Source organism: Dipodomys spectabilis, unplaced genomic scaffold, assembly GCF_019054845.1.
Source record: "Dipodomys spectabilis isolate Male_0828 unplaced genomic scaffold, ASM1905484v1 ptg000078l, whole genome shotgun sequence".
Taxonomy (NCBI): domain Eukaryota; kingdom Metazoa; phylum Chordata; class Mammalia; order Rodentia; family Heteromyidae; genus Dipodomys; species Dipodomys spectabilis.
In genome coordinates, this window is record NW_024870755.1 from 2,061,176 (window position 1) to 2,080,130 (window position 18,955).

Consider the following 18,955-nt stretch of genomic DNA (forward strand, 5'->3'; position numbering starts at 1 on the left):
ATAATATGTGGAGTTCAGAACCAGTGGGATGTCCACAGGACTCAAAACCTAGTTGGGTCTTTCTACACATTGAAAAAAGCCTCTATGTTCACATGCTTTCTGGAGTCCAGTGTTGGCTTCAAATCTCCATCAGTCACCATAGGCGACATCACTGATGGGTTCTTTATCTGGAGTTCAGCAGGAAGTTCTCTACAGTGACACAAACATAAGAATGGAAACAGGTACAGGAGTCTTAGAGTACACTCTAGAAGTTAAAGTGTGACTAAACTTCTATGAGGATTTAGTAGGAGAAGCTGTAGAACTTGAGTTTGGACTGAACACTGATGAGAAGGTAGGGTGTTTCTAATGAATGGTTATGTCCAAGTTCTTTTAAAAAGGGAACAGACATTACCCGGCATAGAACATCCATAAAAGGACATTTTGCCAAGCTGGGTAGTACAAAGGGCTTTTGGCCAAGCAGGCCCATCCCTTGAGACCTAGGATCTATCCCTACTCACAAGCTCTAAGGCATCTAAACAAGGATTATTTACTCTTTTTCTTGGTCTCACAGGCCATGCCTTGCTCCAGCTGGTCCAGAAGAATATGTAAGCAGAACAGCAAGTCTGAAGAGGGCATGTTGAGCTTGTCATACTGTGTAAGTTTTTTCAGGATGTCAAGTTTCTTGTGCTCATAAAAATCATCAGGGTAGATGTCCATCCAAATAGTTAAGATGGAACAATCGATGCTGTGGGCATATTGGTGACAAGGAAAATGAGAGTCTGCTATCTCCATCCTGAGCCTTCTACTATAGACCCTTTCTGGCAGGACTAGAATGTTGGGAAGTGGGAAGAGACTCCTGGAAGCAGAATGCTCCTCACAACCCACTTCTAGAAATTTCTAATACAATACTCCAAAATTCTCCCTGTGATGGGCAGAGAAAGTTGTTTCTGCACTGTATCTGACTTTCTACACACAACCCTCCCTGTCATCAAGGGATTGTGATCCATGCTGGGCTGGTCATAAACAGAAAACCCTGTCATAAAAATGGCTAAACAGCACTGAGCGCAGGTGGCTCATGCTTTTAATCTTAGCTATTCAGTAGGCTGAGATTTGAAGATCCCAGTTCAAAGCAAATCTAGGCAGGAAAGTGTGTGAGACTCCTATCTCAATAATCCACAAGAAAACTAGAAGTGGCACTGTGGCTGAAACAGTAGAGCACTCGCCTTGAGCTGAAGAGTGCAGGGACAGTGTCCAGGTGCAGAGTTCAAACCACATGACCAACAAAAACAAAAGTGACTAAAGCGAAAAGAGCAGGTGTATGGCTCACTTTGTAGAGCACCTACCTAAAATGCATGAAGCCCTGAGTTTAATTGCTAGGATTGAAAGGAGGAAAGGATATGAAGGAATGGAAAGAAGAAAAGAAGGAAAGGAGGAATTTTGATATAACCAAATACTGGAAAGATGTGAAGTATTAAATAAAGGTATCACAGCTATTTTATATGAAAAGATACTGATTGTTTACTAAAAGGCAAATTATAGAATGTGGAATTCAGGCTAAAATACATGTACAATTTTGTTTTTCTGTAAAGTGATACATGCCTCTTTAGTTTAAAAGTAGTAAATGAGGTTAAAAAATGGAAGAGTTGTTAGAAATGAATCATTTCTTATCACTTTTTCTGCTACATTCATCACCTACAAAATTGAAACAATGTTCATCATTTTACTTATTAATTTATTAATTTAATCTTTCATCTTTAGTGTATAGTCTATTGTGCACATCGTTTGTTTAAACTCTTTTTTTGTTTGTTTTTTGTCCATCATGGGTCCTGAACTCTGGGCCTGGGCACTGTCCATTAGCTCTTCACCTCAAAGATATCACTCTACCACTTGAGCTTCTTTGCTCAAGGTTAGTACTCTACCATACAAGTTTAAATCATAGTGCCATTCTTGTTTTTTAGTGGTTAATTGGAAATAGCAGTCTCATGGTAACATTTCTGCCCAGGGCTGGCTTTGAACCACCATCCTCATTTCTCAGCCTCCTGAGAAGATAGGATTACAGGCGTGAGCCACCTGTACACTTGTGCTCATTTTTTTTTCCTTTTAACTGTTACATAAGTTTAGTTCCCCCACCGATATACGTGCAAACTGAGATGCAAATTGGCTTTAAGTTACAAATTGGCTGAAATTACAAATGATGGCAAATTGTTTTTAACGTTTTTTTAATATGAGAAGCTTGAACTGAGGGCCTGGTTGAAATCCCTGTTCTCTTGTGCTCAAGGCTATCACTCTACTAGTTTGGCCCACAGTGCTCCTTTTAGTCTCTTGGTAACCAGTTAATGAGATAATAGTCTCACAGACCTTCTTACCCAGACTGTTATTAATCCTTGATTATCAGATCTCAGCCACCTGAGTTGTTATGATTATAGGCATGAGACACTGGCACCAGTTTTTTAAAAAGCAACAACAGATTACTTTAGGGGAGGATGGAGGAGGAGAAGCTAGAGGCTAAAGAAGCTCTCACATAGCAAATAGTTGCAGTGTTCCAGTGAAAAGTCCTAGCCAGAGAATTACAAAGTGTGCCATCACAGTACAGAGTTTGGCCAGAGAGGGAAAATCCAGTCAAGGAAACAGATCTGAGCACTTGCCATTAGCTGCAGTTGCGGTGGTGGTGGCAACCGCAGCAGCCGAGCCACCAAAAGAACAACACAGAGTCTGGGACAATGGTGCTAGACACAGCAGGTGACGGGATTCTACTTCAAACCAGAAAGAACTGACAAGTAGCAGATATCTTCATCCTGCAGATCACAGACCAGAGACAACCCAGGAACCAAGACTCCAGCGTGAGTAGAATCCTGACATACTCACTCTTTCTCAGGGAACAGAGGAGGGAAGGCCACCCTTCCCGCCCTCACCCCTGGAGATCTCCATATTTGATATTGAAAAGGCCCAGCTGAGCAGCTAGTTCCAACTCAGGCCTTGCCTTGGGAAAAAAAACAAAAGAGTCATTTATGAGGTCACAGGCACCTGACATGAACTGCCAGGCTCAGCTCCTCCTTAGGAAAAGTCACCCAGCCCAGGCAGACAAAGCTCTGCCCCGAGGGGAGTGACTTTCTTCACTGGGTAAACAAGAGCCAGAGGCTGCCCCTCCCTACAGCAGCCTAAACAATCAAGTGAAATTCAGTAAACATAAACCCTGAGAATGGCTCCAGGCTGGGCTTCCTGAGTGTCTCAGAAGCTACCCCTCAGGGAAAAGCTACAATTTGCTGAAAGGCCTCAACTCTACCCAGAACCTAGCCTCATCACAGCATCTTCAAATTAGAGGAAACAGCCATCTCCCTCTTTTGTGAAACTCAAAGCAGATCTCCCTCTCATTGAACTAGCCTAGGAGGAGGATCACAAAATCCTGAGCATATTTCTGCCTGCTAAAACAAATTGACTTAAGAAACCAATCATGCCACAGGGAAACCAAACACCACAAGCAGACTAGAGACTCCACCAAGAGACTGGTTACAGACACAGGGAGATACAGGATCTTCCCATCTACTTCTCTCCCCCCCCCCAAAAAAAAAGAACTCTTTTTTGTACCTTTTCTAATTTTTAGTTAAAAAAATTGTTTTCTATTAATCATTTTTTCTTCTCTCCTAATTTTTATTTTAGGTGTATGTGTGTGTGAGTGTGCTTTGTTTAAATCTCTAATGACCTTTTGGTCCTTTTTTCTTTTTTTTTTTCATTCTTTTCATTTTTTCTTCTGTTTCCTTGTTTTTTGTGTGACTTATTTGCTATTCTGCTCATCCTCAGATATATGCCCGTCGTCAAATATTAGACCTTACCCCCATTGTATACACACTTAATCAAGAATTTTATTACTCAATTCAAAACTTCTTAGCCTTAAATAATGTAATAGCAGTATTATCTCTTTAGGCTATATAATTTTTGAGAATTTTTAGTTTTTAGTTTTTCATGTCTCCTTTCTATCCTTCCCCTCCTCTCTTCGTATCTTTTTCTTCTCTCAATACCAACTTAAACTTAGATAATTTTAAAGATTCATTTCATAAATTTAATATTTGTTTTTCCCATTTTTTTCTTGTCTGTTTTTTTCTCTCTCCTACTATTCTGTCCAATCCATTTCCCTCTTTGAGATTAGAACTCGGTTAAATTCACTCTCCTTTTACCTCTCCACATTCTTCTAATCCTATTTTTCCTCATATTTGTCCCTAAATATAATAATTTCTGGTTTGCCAAATTCATCCTTGCTGTTGTTAGCCCATTAATCCATAGTTGTTTGATGTTGAATAGATTGTATCTGTTGAACTAGATTATATCTGAGTCCTTTTGCCTGTGCAACTACAGGACATTGGTTGATGCATGCCTTTGAAAAAATATTCTACTAGAAAATTGGTGTTACTTTCATATCAAATGGACAGAACAAGCCAGAGAAATACAAGAAAAATCCAAGTCCTGGTATCTCAACTCCCACTCATGATAACCAGTATTCCAGAGGAGAGTTCTCCAATAGCTCAATAAATATTACTGGGAAACATGGTGAATGAACAGATAGAAAACCTGCAAAGGACTCAGTGTGATCATGATAGGGAGAGAGCAGAAGCAAACCAAAGATCAATACAATAATCTCATGAGCATGAGGAAGCTACTCAAAGGTTGATACAGAAATGTGTGAACAGGTTGAGAACACTCAAAGAGAAATAAAGGAATTGTGTGAACAGGCTGAGAACTGTCAGAGAAATACAGGAATTGCATGAGCAGGCTGAAAAGAGACAAAGAGAATGTCAGGAATTGCGTGAACAGGCTGAGAACAGTCAAAGAGAACTACAGGAATTGCATGAACATGAGGAAGCTAATTAAAGAGTAATACAGGAATTGCAAGGGAGGGATGAGAATAAACAAAGATCAATAGAGGCATTCATGGAATCCATAAACAGACAGCTGAAAGAATTCAGGGAGACCACAAAGGGAATGCTGATTGGAACCCGAGAGAAGGAATGGGAGTATAAGGAAACCATAACCAAACAACTAAGTGATTTGAGAATAAGAACTGAACACCAAATTAAGGAAGTAAAGAAGTCCATACAAGATCTGAAACAAATCTCCCAAAAAGAATTTGAAGTCAACAAAACCAAACAATTAGAAGGAAAATGAATGAAAAACAAAGAATAAAGTCTTGACAGTAGGTTAGACCATGCAGAAGATCGAATTTCGGTGAATGATGACAGCCTAGATATTATAGAGAAAGAATGTACAACTATCCAAGACAAATCCAGAAATATGATAGATATATTCAGCAATTGGAAGACACCATCAGAAAGCCTAATCTGAGAATAATGGGTGTAGAGGAGCACCTAGAGAGAGAAGATAATGGTCTAGGAAATTTGTTTAACAGGATCCTAGCAGAGAAATTCCCAAACATGCAAAAGGATAGGCCTATTCAGATACAAGAAACGTTTAGAACCCCAAATAGACCAGACAAGAGCAGGACATCCCACCATCACATTATAATATGCACAAGATCAATTCAGACCAAGGAAAAGATCCTTAAAACTGTCAAGGAAAAAAGATCAATCATCTATGAAGGGGAAACAATTAGAATAACTTCATTTTTTTCAGCAGAGAAAATTAAAGCAAGAAGAGCCTGGGATGATGCATGCCATGACCTAAAGACGAAGGATGAACCACGAATAGTGTAAACAGCTAAATTCTCCTTCATAACCAAAGGTGAAATAAAAACCTTCCATAGCAAAGGAAAACTGAAAAAAAAATATCTCCACCAAACTGGTCCTACAAAAGATACTTAAAGATGTCCTACACAGACAGAACTGACAATACCACAATAAAGGCAAAGAAACGGCATCCAAACTGAGAATCCAAAAACCATAGGAAGAACCAAGTTGCCACAGCACCCAAGAAGGTGGATAAAATGGCAGAAACTACCAAACACTTCTCAGTCCTTTCTCTCAACATTAACGGACTTAACTCTCCAATTAAGCGACATACACTGTCTAGATGGATTAAAAAGCAACATCCTTTTATTTCCTGCCTTCAGGAATCACACCTTGCTCATAAAAACAAACACACTTTGAACGTGAAAGTCTGGAACAAAATCTACCAAGCAAATGACCCCCATAAACAGACAGGAATTGCAGTCATAATATCAGATAAAATAGACTTCAAATTAAAATTAGTAAGAAGAGATAAAGAAGGTCACTACATACGAATTAAGGGATCGTTCTTTCAGGAGGATATTACAATAATAAATACTATTCGCCAAACAATGGATCACCGAAATTTATCCAACAAATACTACTTTCCCCAAAATCTCAAATTGATCCAAAGATAAGAATTGTTGGGGGCTTTAACAGACCACTATCCACACTAGATAGATCAACTCGAAAAAACTCAATAAAGAAAATGCAGATCTAAAGAACTGCCTAGATCAGCTACATTTAACAGACAACTACTGAATAATTCACCCAGCAGCATCAGAATACACTTTTTTCTCATCACTACATGGAACATTTTCCAAAATAGACCACTTATTTTATTGTGAAAATACTGTACAGAGGGGTTGCAATTACATGGGCAAGACAATGAGTACATTTCTCATAAAGCATTGTAGCCTCATCCTTTGTTTCCCCTTCCCATCCCATTCTCCCCCCGTCCCACCACCCAACCCTCAATCTCCCACCAAAGTTGTAAAGTTCGTTTTTGACATAATGACTTGTACATCTCGTTGCAATGGGTCCACCTGTATGCCTATTTAAATGATTTGTTTTTTCCCTTCCCCTCCACAAATGATAACAACATCAAATACAGTGAAAACAGGGGTTCTAAAGTTGGGCAAGCACATACAAAGCAACAAAGAAATGATCTTATAATTGTTTTAGAAACAATTGCATGAAAGAAAAAAAACATTTGAATAAATATCTTAGGGTTCATTTCCCTAAAATCGACTTATCTGACCTTTTCTGCTTGATTCAGACTGATACTAGTTATTACAAATAGGGGAAGCTATGGGACCTATGTTTCTTTGGGCCTGTCTTACTTCACTTAATACAATTTTTCCCAAATCTTTCCATTTCCTAACAAATGGGGCAATGTCATTTTTTCTGATGGAGGCATAGAATTCCATTGTGTATATATACCACATTTTCTTGATCCATTCATCTACTGAGGGGCATCTGGGTTGGTTCCAGATCTTAGCTATGGTAAATAAGTCTGCAATAAACATAGTTGTGCTGGTAACTTTCTTATAGTTTTGCTTGTGAACATTTGGTTAAATGCCCGAAAGTGGGATTGCTGGATCATAGGGGAGCCCTATGTGGAGTCTTTTGAGGAAACTCCATACTACTTTCCAAAGTGGTTGTAAAAGTTTATACTCCCACCAACAATGTATTAAGGTTCCCTTCTGTCCACATGCCCTCCAGCATCTGTTGTTATTATAGTTCTTGATTCTAGCCATTCTGACTGGGGTGAAGTGGTATCTAAATGCTGTTTTGATTTGCATTTCTTTTATTGCTAGGGAGGTTGAGCATTTCTTCATGTGTCTATTGGTCATCCTTCTTTCCTCTTCAAAGAAGTTTCTCTTTAAGTCTTTAGCCCACTTATTTATTGGGCAGTTTTTTCTTTGAAGGTTTGCTGTTGGGGGGTTTAATTTTTTGAGTTACAGGTATATTTCAGATATGAAACCCTTGTCTGTTATATGGCTAGTGAAGACCATCTCCCAATCTGTGGGCTTTCTATTGATCTTGCTAGCTATGTCCTTTGCCATGCAGAAGCTATGCAATTTCATGCAATCCCATTTGTTCAACCCTTCTTAGATTTGTTGTGCTTCTGGGTCTCTATTAAGAAAATTTCAGCCTGTGTCTTTGGATCTATGTGGGATTTGAGCGAAAGTAGTGTTTCTTGGATAAATTTGGGAGCTCCATTTTTTGGCGAGTAGATATTTAGAATTGTAATATCCTCCTGAAGGAGAGATCTCTTAATGAGTATGTGGAGACCTTCTTAATCTTTTCTCTCTTATTTTAATTTGAAGTCTATTTTATCTGGTATTAGGATTGCAAGTCCTGCCTGGTTATGGGGGCCATTTGCTTGGTAGATTTTGTTTCAACCTTTCACATTGAAAATGTGTGTTTTTACAGGCAAGATGTGACTCCTGAAAGAAGCAGATAGAAGGATGTTGCTTTTTAATCCAAGTAGACAGTCTATGTCGTTTAATTGAAGAGTTAAGTCCGTTAATGTTGAGAGATACGACTGAGGTATTTGGAAGCTGCTGCCATTTTATCCACCTTCTTGTGGCTGCGGCAACTTGGTTCTTCCTATGGCTCTTGGATTTTCAGTTTGGGTACTGTTGCTTGGCCTTTACTGTGATCTAGTTGGTCATGAAGGAGAGTTTATCTGGGTACAGTATTCTTGGTTGATATTTGTTTGTCTTTAGGGCATGGCATACATCATTCTAGGCTCTTCTGGCATTAATTGTTTCTTCTGAGGAATCTGAGGTGACTCTAATTGGTTTCCCTTTACCGGTGATTGAGCTTTTCTCCTTGACAGCTTTAAGGAACTTTTCTTTTTTCTGAATTGAACGTGTGTAGTTTATAATGTGATGGTGGTATGCCCTATCCTGGTCTCATCTATTTGGTGATCTAAAAGCTTCTTGTGTCTGAATAGACCTATCTTTTTGCATGTTTGGAAAGTTCTCTGCTAGAATCCTGTTAAACAAATTTCCTAGACAATTAACTTCTATCTCTACACCCATTAGCCTCAGATTAGGCCTTCTGATGGTGTCTTCCAATTTTTGAATAGCTTTATTATATTTCTTGGATTTGTCTTGGATGGTTGTATGTTCTTTCTCTATAATAACTAGGCTGACTTCAATCCCTGAAATTCGATCTTCAGGATGGTCTAACCTACTATCAAGTCTTTCTACTTTGTTTTTTATTTCTTTTCCTTCTAGTTGGTCGCCTTTGATGGCTTCAGATTCCTTGTTGGAGTTTTGTTTTAGATCTTGTATGGACTTCTTTACTTCCTTAACTTGGTGTCAGTATTTATTCACAAATCACTTAGTTGATTAGTTATGGTTTCCTAGGACTCCCATTCCTTCTGTTGGGTTACGTTCAGCATTTCTTTTTGTGGTCTCCCTGATTTGTTTGAGCTCTCTGTTTATGGATTCCTTGAATGCCTTTAGTGATCTTTCTGTATTCTCATCCTGCTCTCTCAATTCCTCTATTACTCTTTGATTAGCTTATTCATATTCACGCAGTTCCTGTAGTTCTCTTTGAGTGTTTTCAGCCTGCTCACACCATAAATGACTTTCTCTTTGACTGATCCCAGCCTGCTCATGCAATTCCTTTATTTCTCTTTAAGTGTTCTCAAGCTACTCTCACAATTCCTGTATCAAACTTTGAGTAGCTTCCTCACACTCATGATATTCTTTGTTTTGCCTCCTCTCTCTCCCTATCACGCTCATACAGAGTCCTTTGCAGGTTTTCAATCTTTTCATTTACCATGTTTACCAGTAGTATTTGTAGACCTTTTTGGGAACACTTCTATGGATTATTCGTTATCTTTTTTGTCCCCTGATTATTATGAGTGGGAGTTGAGATAACTGAACTTGCCATTTTTCTTGTGTTTTCCAGATTGCTCTACCCATTTGGGATGAAAATAAACCAGCTTTGTGCTAGCACACTATTTTAAGGCAAGCATCAACCAAAGTCTGTAGTTGCACAGTCAAAAGTCTGCAGATACAATATAATTCAATAGATATATCTATTAAACTTCAAACAACTAGGTATAATTGAGCTACGAACTGCAAAGAATAAGTTGGCAAACAGAAATTATTAGGTTTAGGGAGAGATGTGGTAAAAAATAGGCATAGAGTGATGTGGAAAGGCAGTGGGAGAGTTAACATAACAAATCCTAAACTCAAAATGGGAAATAGCTTGGATAGAATGATAGTAGAGAGAGAAAAAAAGAAGAAAGAGAAAGAAAAAAGAGAAGAAAAAACAGGAAAACAAACATTAAAAATTAAGAAGTGCAACACTTAAAAATTATGCAAATTGAAGACATAATATTCAGAGAAGAATGTGGATAGAATAAGAGAACAGGAGGGATGGAAAGGAGATGTGGAAAACTTAAAAATAAAAATGCTAAAAATATTATATAGGTATTAAGAGGTAGTACTGCTATTAAGGAAATTAAGTCTAAGCATCTTTAAACTGAGTAATAAATTTCTGGATTAAGTGTGTGCACAATGTGGCTAAAGTCAAATAATCAACTACGGGTATATATGAGGATGAGAACAGCAATTAAGTCATGCAAAGCTTGAAAGAGAAGAAAACGTGAAAAGAACAAGAAGGAAAAAAAAAAGGATCAAATGGTCACTAGAGCTAAATAAAAAAAAATTATTTTAAAAGATAAAAAGAGAGAGTTCTGGGAAGATGGCAGAGGAGAATCTGGAGGTAAAACAATCATTCACATAGAAAGCAGTTTTAGAGTTCCAGTGAACAGTCCTCAGCCAGAGAATCACACCAAGTCTGATGTCCTCACTCCTTCTCAGGGTGCAGAGGAGGGAAGGCCACCCTTCCCCCCCCAGTACTGGAGATCTCCATCTTGGATATCGACAAAGCTCAGAGGAGCTGCTAGCTCCAACTCAGGCCTTGGAAGAAAACTAGAGTCATTTAGCAGGTCACAAGAACCTAAGCTGAACTGCCAGACTCAGCCCCACCCAGGGAAATGTCAGCATGCTTGGGAGCCAGCCCTAGGAGTGGCTTTCTTCGCTGGGTAATCAGAGCCAGAGATTGCTCCTCCCTTTAGCAGCCCTGACAATTGAAATTCAGTAAACATAAACCCTTAGAATGGCTCCAGGCTGGGCTCTGTGAGTTTCTCACAAATTAGCCCCCCGGAAAAGCTGATGATTGCTGAAAGGCCTCAACTCTACCCAGAACCTAGCCTCATCACAGCTTCTCCAAATTTGAGGAAAAAGCCATCTCCCTCTTTTGTGATACTCAAAGCAGATCTCCCTCCCATTGAACTAAACTGGAAGGAAGATCGCAAAATCCTGGGTAAAGCAGAGCATTTCTCTGCCTGTTCAAACAAACTGACTTAAGAAACCAACCAAGCCACAGAACCACAAGCAGGCCAGAGACTCCAACAAGAGGCTGGTTACGGACACAAGGGATATGCAGGATTTTTCCCAACCCTCCCAGAAAAACGAAAGAACTATTTTTTCTCTTCTTCATTTTTTTTGTACCTTTTATAAAAAACTTTTTTTCTTTTCTAAAAATTTTTAATTTTTAAATTTTTTGAAAAAAATTGTTTTCTAGTAACTTTTTTTCCTCTTATAATTTTTATTATAGGAGTACATGTGTGTGTGCATTTTTCTTTCTTTTTTTTCTTTGTTTTTTTTTTAAAAAATTTTTTGCTTACCTCTACTGAACTTCTGATCTTTTTTTTCTTTCTCTCTTACCCTTTTCACTTTTTCTTCTCTTTCATTCTTCTTTATGTGACTTAATTGTTGTTCTGCACATCCTCAGATAAACCCGTAGTTGACTATTAGATCCTATCCCCAATTGTGAACACACTTAATCCACAAATTTATTACTCAATTCAAAACCTCTGAGACTTAAATTCCTTAATAGCAGTACTACCTCTTTATACCTATATAATATTTTAAGTATTATAATTTCTAAGATTTTCACATCTCATTTATATCCCTCTGTTTCTCTCATTATATTCACGTTCTTCTCTGAATAGTTTGTTTTCAATTCTGCATAATATTTTAAATTTTTCTTTTGTATTTTTTCTGGTCTCTTTTTTCCCTTTCTCTTTCTTCTTTTTTTTTCTTTCTCTACTTTCATACTACCCAACCTACTTCCTGCTTTGTGATTAGGACTTAGTTAACTCTACTTGTCTCTTCCCACATCTCTCTATTCCTATGTTTTACCCAGTTCTCTCCCTACCCCTAATAATTTCTGATTTTCCAAATTCTTCTTTGCGGTTCGTAGCCCATTAATATATAGTTGTTTGATGTTTAATAGATGTATCTGTTGAAATAGATTTTATCTGCAGACTATGGACTGTGCAAATGCAGACTTTGGTTGATGCTTGACTTAAGTTAGTGTTCTAGCAGAAAACTGGTGTTATATTCATCCCAAATGGGCAGAGTAAGCTGGAAAAACACAAGAAAAATGGCAAGTCTGGGAATCTCAACTCCCACTCATGATAAACAGGGGACATAACGGATAATGAATAATCCAGAGGAGAATTCCCAAAAAGCTCTAATAAACACTGCAGGAAAACATGATAAATGAAAGATTGAAAACCGACAAAGGACTCTGTATGAGCGTGATAGGGAGAGAGAGGAGGCAAACAATAGGTCAAGGCAGGAAAAGATTGAAAACCTACAAAGGACTCTGCATGAGAGTGAGAGGGAGAGAGAGGAGGCAATCCAAAGGTTTATACAGTAATATCATGAGCATGAGGAAACTACTCAAAAACTGATACAGGATTTGTGTGAGCAGCTTGAGAATACTCAAAGAGAAAGGCAGGAATGGCTTGAACAGGCTGAGAACACTCAAAGAGGACTACAGGAATGGCATGAACAGAAGGAAGCTAAGCAAAAAGTAATACAGGAATTGAGAGAGCAGGATGAGACTACACAAAGATCACTAAAGGCATTCATGGGATCCATTAACAAAGAGCTGAAGGAAGTCACAGAGATCACAAAGGGAATGCTGAATGGAACCCAACAGAAGGAATGGGAGTCCAAGGAAACCATAACCAATCAAATAAGTGATTTGAGAATAAACACTGAACACCAAATTAAGGAAGTAAAGAAGTCCATTCAAGGTCTAAAACAAAGCTTCCACAAAGAATTTGAAGCTATCAAAACTGACCAATTAGAAGGAAAAGAAATAAAAACCAAAGTAGAAAGTCTTGACAGCAGGTTAGACCATGTAGAAGATCGAATCTTGGGAATTGAAGACAGCCTAGATATTAGAGATAAAGTACATACAACTATCCAAGTCCAAGAAATATGATAGATCTATCCAACACTTGGAAGACACCATCAGAAGTCCTAATCTAAGGATAATGGGTGTACAGGAGCAACTAGAAACAGAAGTTAATGGCCTAGGAAATTTGTTTAACAGGATCCTAGCAGAGAACTTCCCAAACTTATAAAAAGATAGTCCTATTCAGATACAAGAAGCTTTTAGAACTCCAAATAGACCAGACCAGAATAGGACATCCCACAGTCACATTATAATCCACACAGGATCAACTCAGACCAAGGAAAAGATCCTTAAAGCTGTCAAGGAGAAAGGATTAATCACCTATAAAGGGAAACCAATTAGAATCTCCTCAGATTTCTCAGAAGATTCGATCAAAGCAAGAAGAGCCTGGAATGATGTATGCCATGGCCTAAAAACAAACAACTATCCTCCAAGAAAACTGTACCCATCTAAACTCTCCTTCATAACTAAAAGCCAAATAAAAAACTTCCATAGCAAAGAAATATTGAAACAATACATCTCCACCAAACCAGCCCTACAAAAGATTCTTAAAGATGTCCTACACAAAGAAAACCAACAAGACCAGAATAGAGGCCAAGAAACTGCACCCAAACTGAGAATCCAAGAACCATAGGAAGAACACAGTTGCCACAGCCCCCAAAAATGTGGATAAAATGGCAGGAACTCCCAAATACCTCTCTCTCCTATTTCTTAACATTAACGGACTTAACTCTCCAATTAAGCTACATAGACTGTCTAGCTGGATTAAAGAGCATGATCATACTTTCTGCTGCCTTCAGGAATTTAGCCCATAAAAACAAACACATTTTCAATGTGAAAGATTAGAACAAAATCTACCTAGCAAATGGCCTATATATACAAGCTGGAGTTGCAATCCTAATATTAGATAAAGTAGACTTCAAATTAAAATTAGTTAGAAGAGATAAAGAAGGTCGCTACATACTTATTAAGAGACCTCTCCTTCAGGAGGATATTACAATTATAAATATCTATTCAACCAAACAACGGAGCTCCCAAATTTATCCAAGAAACACTACTTTCCCTCAAATTCCACATAGATCCAAAGACATTAATTGTTGGGGATTTTAACACACAACTCTCCCCACTAGATAGATCAACTCGGCAAAAACTCAACAGAGAAACTACAGATCTAAACAGCTGCATAGATCAACTAGATTTAACAGACATCTACCGAACATTTCACCCAGCAGCATCAGAATACACGATTTTCTCAGCAGCACATGGAACATTTTCTAAAATAGACCACATTTTAGGCCACAAAGCAAACTTGTCCAAATTCAGAAACATTGAAGTTATACCTTGCATTCTTTCAGACCACAAGGGAATAAAATTAGAACTCAACACCAAAAGCCACCAAAGAAAGTCTGGTAACACATGGAAGTTGAACAACACTCTGCTGAATCAAGAGTGGGTCATGGAAGAGATTAGAAAGGAAATTCAAATATTCATGCTATTCAACAAAAATGAGCACACAAATTACCAGCAACTCTAGGACACAGCAAAGGCAGTGAGCAGAGGCAAGTTTATAGCTCTTAGTTCCTACATCAACATATTGGAGAGATCTGAAAATAACAATTCAATGAGACATATGAACCTCCTTGAAAAAGAGCAGCAAATAAACCCCAATGCAGTAGACAGAAAGAAATAATTAAAATTAAATCAGAATTAAATGAATTAGAATCCAAAATCTCTATAGAAAGAAACAACAAAACAAAGAATTGGTTCTTTGAAAAAATTAACAAAATTGACAGACCCTTAGCAAATCTTATCCGAAAAAGAAGAGAACACACCCAAATAAATAAACTCAGAGATGAGAATGGAAACATCACCAGGGAAACAACCATGATTCAGAACATTATAAGTGAATACTTCTCAAAACTTTATGCTAGTAAGTTTGAGAACTTGGCAGAAATGGACCTTTTCCTAGCAAATATTGACATGTCAAAACTAAACCAATATGAGTTAAACCATCTTAACAGGTCTATATCAAGCATTGAAATAGAAACAGCAATAAGAGACCTCTCAGCTAAGAAAAGTCAAGGACCAGACGGTTTTAAAGCAGACAAAGTTCACTACCAAACACATTCTATGAAGCCATCATAACTCTCATAACTCTCATCCCAAAACCAGGAAGGGACTCATCAAAGAAAGAGAACTATAGACCCATGTTTTGATGAACATTGATACAAAACTTCTCAACAAAATTTTTGCCAATCCAAGTCAACAATTCATCCAAAAAATCACACAACACGATCAAACAGGATTCATTTCAGGGATGCAAATCTGGTTCAATATACGCATATCAATTAATTTTATTTATCACATCATCAGGAGCAAGGATAAGAACCACATGGTTATCTCAATAGATGCAGAAAAAGCATTAGAAAAGATCCAACACCCCTTTATGATGAAGGTTTTGGAAAAATTAAAATCCATGGGATATTCCTCAATAAAATAAAGGCTTTATATGACAAACCTACAGCTAGCATTATACTTAATAGTGAAAATTAAACCCATTTCCTCTTAACTCAGGAACAAGACAAGGATGTCCACTCTCTCCACTTCTCTTCAATCTAGTATTAGAAAGCCTAGCTACAGCAATAAGAAAAGATGCAAACATAAAGGTGGTCCATATAGGAAAAGAAGAAATGAAACTCTCCCTCTTTGCAGATGACATGATCTTGCATTTAAAGAATCCCATAGAATCTGCTCCCAAATTACTCAAGCTGATTCAAAACTTTGGCAAAGTAGCAGGGTATAAAATTAACCCCCCAAAATTAATGGCTTTTCTGTATGCCAACAATGAGAAAAGTGTGGCTGAAATTCAGAATGCAACTCCATTTGCCATAGCCCCACAAAAAGTAAAATAATAGGAATTAACTTAACCAAAGAAGTGAAGGACCTCTATGATGAAAACTTTAAAAACTTGAAAAAGTAAATCAAAACAGAACTTAGAAAATGGCAAAGCCTCCCATGCTCCTGAATTGGAAAGATTAATCTTGTGAAAATGGCAATACTTCCCAAGGCTATCTACAAATTCAATGTGATACTTATCAAAATTCCAACCTCATTCTTCAAGGAAATAGAAGAGGCAATCCAAAAATTCATATGGAACAATAAACGAACCCGAATAGCAAAAACGCTCCTCAATGGAAAAAACACTGCTGGAGTAATATCAATACCAAATTTCAAACTCTACTATAAATCCATAGTAATCAAAACAGCTTGGCACTGGAACAAGAACAGACCTCAGGACCAATGGAATAGAATTGAAAACCCAGAAATGAATCTACAGACTTATAGCCGTCTAATCTTCGATAAGGGAGCTCAAACAATAGAATGGAAGAAAGAAAGCCTCTTCAGTAAATGGTGCTGGCAAAATTGTTTAAATACTTGTTGAAAACTAAAACTAGACGTTTATCTATCACCTTGCACCAGAATCAACTCCAAATGGATCAAAGACCTCGGAGTCAAAGCAGACACTCTGAAAGCATTGCAGGATGGAATAGGAGAAACCCTAGGTCTCCTTGGCGCAGGTCGAAATTTTCTGAATAGAGACCCTGAAACCCAACAAATCAAAGAAAGGTTGGACAAATGGGATTGCATGAAGTTGCAGAGCTTCTGCATGGCAAAGGACATAGCTAGGAAGCTCAATAGAAAGCCTACAGATTGGGAGAAGATCTTCACTAGCCATACACCGGACAAAGGACTCATATCTAAAATATACATGGAAGTCAAAAATTAAATCCCCCAAAAACAAATCCTCAAAGAAACAACTGCCCAATAAATAAGTGGGCTAAAGACTTATAGAGAAACTTCTCTGAAGAAGAAGGAAGGATGGCCAATAGACACATGAAAAAATGCTCAACCTCCTTAGCCATAAAAGAAATGCAAAACAAAACAACATTGAGATACCCCATTTAGAATGTCAAAAATCAAGAACTCTAACAACTACACATGCTGGAGGGGATGTGGACAGAAGAGAACCTTTCTTCATTGTTGGTGGGAGTGTAAACTTGTTCAACCACATTGGAAAGTATTATGGAGGTTCCTCAAAAGACTCCACATAGAGCTCCTCTATGACCCAGCAGTCCCACTTTTGGGCATTTACCCAAATTTTTACAAACAAAACCACACTAAAGCTACCAGCACAACTATGTTTATTGCAGCATTATTTGCCTTAGCTAAGATCTGGAACCAACCCAGATGCCCCTCAGTAGATGAATGGATCAAGAAAATGTGGTATATATACACAATCGAATTCTATGCCTCCATCAGAAAGAATGACATTGCCCCATTTGTTAGGAAATTCAAAGTCTTGGAAAAAATTATATTAAGTTTAGTAAGCCAAGCCCAAAGAAACATAGGTCCCATGGTTTCCCTTATTTTCAATATCTAGTACATGTATGAGTCCAGCAGAAAAGGTCAGATAAGGTGAAGTTAGGAAAATGAACCCTAAGATATGTATTTAAATGTTTTTTTTTCTTTCAAGCATTTGTTTCTAATGCATTTATAAGATTATTTCTTTGTTGCTTTGTATGTCCCTCCCCCACAGTATAACCCCTGCTTTCACTCTATTTGATGTCAGTATAATTTGTGGAGGGCAAGGGGCAAAATAAGTCGTTCAAATAAGGGCACAGGTGGACCCGTTGCAGCAATGAGAAGTGCAAGTTGTCATGACGAAAACGAACTTTACAACTTTGGTGGGGTGGGGGGAGGATTGGGTGGGAGGACATCGACATCGGGAGGCTGGGAAGGGATGTGAAGGGTAAACAAAGGAGGAGGCTACTATGCTTGATAGGAAATGTACTCATTATCTTCCCATTTAATTGTAACCCCTCTGTACAGTATGTTTGCATAAAAAAAGAAAAAAAAACAAAATAATTTCTAAAAAAGAAAAAAAAACACACACAGACATATAACCCCAAAACAAAAATTATGAGGAAGAAAAAAATGTTAATAGAAAACAAAAATTTTTAAAGTTAAAAATCTAAAAAAAGGTTTAGAAAAAAAATTATAAAAGGTACAAAAAAAAGATCTTTGCTTTTTTTGGGGGGAATGGAACGTTCATGTATCTCCCTTGTGTCCATAACCAGTCTCTTGTTGGATTATCTGGTCTGCTTGTGGTGTTTGATTTTCCTGTGCTTTGGATGGTTTCTTTAGTCAATTTGTTTGAGCAGGCAGAAAAATGCTCTGCTTTACCAAGGATTTTGTGATCCTACTCCCAGACTAGTTCAATGGGACAGAGATCTACTTTGACTTTCACAAGAGGGAGATGGCTCTTTCCTCTAGTTTGGAGATGCTGTGATGAGGCTAGGTTCTGGGTAAAGTTGAGGCCTTTCAGCAAACAGCAGCTTTTCCCTGAGGAGTTAGCTTCTGAGAAACACACAGAGCCCAGCCTGGAGCCATTCTCAGGGTTTATGTTTACTGAATTTCAATTGATTGTCAAGGCTCCTGTAGGGAGGGGCAGCCTCTGGCTCTCTTTACCCAGTGAAGAAAGCCACTCCTGGGGCTGGCTGCTCAAGCTGGGTTATTTTCCCAGGGAGGAGCTGAGCCTGGCAGGTCAGGTTAGGTTCCTGTGACCTGCTAAATGACTCTTGTTTTCTTCTAAGGCCTGAGTTGGAGCTAGCTGAACAGCCAGGCTTCTTCAGTATCCAAGATGGAGATCTCCGGTAATGGGGTGGGGGAGGGTTGGCCTTCCCTCCTCTTCTCCCTGAGAAGGAGTGAGGATGTCAGGCTTCTACTCACGCCAGAGTCTTGGTTCCTGGCTCATCTCTGGTCTGCGAACTTCAGGATGAAGATGTGTGCCCCTTGTCAGTTCTTGCTGGTGTTGAGTAGAAACCGCTCTCTTGCCGCGTCTGACGCTTAAGTCCCAGACTCTCTTTGTTGCAGGTATGGTGGCTATGGCTGCC